The sequence below is a fragment of the Petaurus breviceps genome, unplaced genomic scaffold, assembly GCF_028583685.1.
Source record: "Petaurus breviceps papuanus isolate PSGF00001 unplaced genomic scaffold, PetGlider_PUasm1.0 40, whole genome shotgun sequence".
In the NCBI taxonomy this organism is placed as follows: Eukaryota; Metazoa; Chordata; class Mammalia; order Diprotodontia; family Petauridae; genus Petaurus; species Petaurus breviceps.
The window spans coordinates 7667335-7671043 of NW_027186315.1; positions in this window are offsets into that span (position 1 = coordinate 7667335).

Sequence of the window (3709 nt, forward strand, 5' to 3'; positions counted from 1 at the left end):
TTGATGACCTTGTTAGGATATACTATGATGTATGAATTCGATTTCCAATTTATCGACTTCAGATTCAAATTATGTCTGACATTTAGTTTCACTTTAAGAATGCCTTTAAAATATCAAAATCATTTCTTGAAATATTTTGTTTGCATAATTTTCCTGTTGAGTCTAGATTCCGTTAATTGCAGTTTGACAAACATTAGTAAAACACATTCTATTTTGTAAAGCAAAAGACTAAGCTGAAGGTAGTTATAGTTTGGTCTTTTCACATACAACTTACTCTTCATGACCCCATTTGGGGTTTTCTTTGCAAAGATACTTGAGCGGTTTGTCATTTCCTTCTCGATATCATTTTTTCCAAATAAAGAAACTGAGGCAAATAAGGTTAAGTGACTTGCCCAAGGTCATAGAACTAGGAAGTGTCTGAGGCCAAATTTAACTCAGATCTTCCTGACTACACATCCAACATTTTATCCACTGTATCAGAGGTGCTGAGATTTGGAGTTTAGGTGTGCTCGAGACCCCAAATACCAACACGTTGGGTCATGCCAGATGCATTCAACTCAAGTCTCTCAGCCAAAGAAAACCAAAGTTCATGACATATTTGCGATAATGGGTAGACTCTTAAGAAGCCTAAGTATTTGTGACTCTTGAGTTGACAAGCAGGTCAGATTGAATCTCTTCAAGATTGAATCTCAGCACCTTCATGGAGTCAAGATGGATCCTATATAGTGAAAGACTGTTGGAGTGATCTAGGGGGTGGTGTAGAGGAGGGGTTTGGGGAGGGTTTTGAGGAGGAGTCTATTGAGGATCTTGAGGAACTGAAGTCAGACTCCAGGAATGGGATTAAGAGTGGGAAATAGCTGAAGGTTACCTGGAGATGACAGACAGTGAAGGGCTAGGCTAGTTTAAGGGTAACAAATTTGGGTAAAGATATTTTGATAGGATCAAGGATGAGAAGGAGATGGACAATGGAGGGCTAGGCTAGGTTAAGAGTAACTGAGATTTGGGCCTAGTGATAATGAAAGGTTTATGGCCTCAGACAAACACCTCATCAAGTGGGAAGATTCAAGGGGACTCCCTGAGACTGAACCCCATCAGAGGAAGGACAGAAGTACAAAATTTTAACTGAACATGGTCCATGCCCTCGTGCGAATTGCAATCTAGCAGGGGATATAGCAAATATTACTGAAAGTTTACATATAAATGTGAAGCTTTAGGTTAATATCAGGAAGCAAATTTTGAGTCACTGAATATTTTCTAAACAATTATTGATGAAGTATGGACTCTGGGAACCCCCTTGAGCTCTTTTTGAATCTTTGAGGTACAGGCTCTAGGAATCCCCCCTTGAACTCTGATTAAATTTTATGAGGCATTTGCATGAGGCAATAAGCCTTACATTGTGGCTGGGCCCAGATCTCTGTTACTAGCCTAGCCCTCCATTGTCATCTACTTCCCACCCTTGAGCCTAGCAAAGTATCAATCCACCCTTGAACTGGCCTAGCCCACCAGACACTAGTCTGTAGTCTCCAGGTAGCCTCCATCAACTTCCCACCCTTAATCACTCATTGACCTCATCTGACTTCTCTTGAAAGCCCTCCCCAAATTCCTCTAGACCACACCTAGATTCCTCCCATACCTTTCTGTATATAAGATCCCATCTTCCCCCCATTTTTGTGAGAGTACCATAGAATGACCTAGCATAGACTTACTCTGTGTCCAATACAAAAGAACTTGTAATAAACTTTTCTTTTTTTTGGTTGAGAAAAAAAAAAACACCACAAAACAAAAACAAAACAACTCCCCTCCCCCCCCCCCCCCCCACACACCATTCCCTAGGTACTAAGGAAAGAGAGAGGCTTGCGTATCTTCCCAACCAGGCTGGAGAAGAGCTTGAGATTAGCAGTGTTTCTGGTATCAGGGAACTATAAAAGTGAAGAGGTTACCCATAAAGAGGGTTAGGGTTGCTCTGGGGACTCCAAACTACCAACACACCAGGTCCTGCCAAATGAATTCAACTAAAGTCTTCTCAGCCAAAGAAAAGTAAAGTTTATTAAAAGTCCCTTGTATTGGACACAGAGTAAGTCTGTGCTAGGACATTCTATGGCACTTTCACACCACATGGAGGGAAGATGGGATCTTATATTCAGAAAGTTGTGGGAGGAATCTAGGGGTGGTCTAGAGGAGGAGTATGGGGAGCATTTTCAGAACTCAGATGAGGACAATGAATGATTAATAGTGGCAAGTTGCTGTAGGCTACCTGTAGACTAGAGACAATGGTGAGCTAGGCCAGTTCAAGAGTAGATTGATATTTTGATAAACTCAAGGGTGGGAAATAGGTGGATAATGGAGGGCTAGGCTAGTAACAGAGGCCTAGGCCTAAGCCACAATGTAAGGCTTATTGCCTCATGCAAATGCCTCATAAGATTTGATGAGAGTTCAAGGGGGGTTCCCAGAGCCTGTACCTAGAAGACTCAAGGAGTGCTCAAGGTGGATCCCAGAGCCAATGCTTCATCAGTTATGATTGTCAGACTATGGAGCACTAAGAAGGATTATTAAGACATTTCCTGTTAAAATTATGAAGCCTTACTAATTAAGAAAGCAGAAACATTGATGAAAATGACCTTTCACTTATAAAATATGTCTTTTTATTAGTTTTGCTTTACACAGATTCCATTACACATGATGAGAAACTCAAAATATATTTTTTCTCTCATATAAAGCAAAAGTTAAAGAAATATTAATTCAGAAATATACAGTATTCCTAAGTATGTTTTTTATGGAGTCATTTTTATTTGACTAAAATGTATGTGTTCACATGTTTGTGCATGTAGGAGAATATATATATATGCATATACATGTATATGTAGACAATACCAATACATGTGCATACACATATTGTATACATATACATGCATTTGGTTATACATATATACATGCCTATACTTGCATTTATATATGTGTGTATGTATATGTAGACAGTGTTCAAGGGAAACCAGTACCTTTGTTGTGAGGGCCACTGAGCCTTTTTCAGGGCTGCTTTCCACCTTTCTCTCACCTGTGACTCCAAGAAGCTGTATCATATACAGCTGTATCATATACAGTGGACAATCCCAGTAAACCATTTTGGTAAATAGGATAACCAAATTATAAGTAATGGAGGCCTCTCAAACCCAACTGAAGGTTAGGATGGTATCTACCCCAAGCATGTGAAGACATTCCCTGGAGGAATGGGCAGATGAGGATATAGGCCATGATGGCAGCTAAAACAGTTGCTGTGGAGTATTTAGAACTTGGTTAGATATTGAAGACAACAAAGTCATCCACTGCATCTCAAGCCATTGCCAGCCATCTTGACTCTGTCCTGTTACTAGACTGTGATGATTCTGGATGATAGAGTGAGGTCAAAGACAGTACAACTCTAACTTACTTAAATTCAATTTAGGCACAAATCAGAAGACAATGCCCATACCATTTTACCACTTTTACCTATCTGTAATGCCAAGCAAAGGCAACTTCCAAGGTTCAAAATGCCACCTTAGCAGCTCTCCATTTTATTCAGACAAATTAAGAACAGAGAAAATCAAAATACAGCATTCACCAAGTGTAATTCAATAATTTCTAAGTACTACACCACCCTTAGGAAGTACATTCATTTAGTCAATCACAAAGTCCCTCTTCTCAAATGGAGATTAGTTTCCAATCATAAACAAAG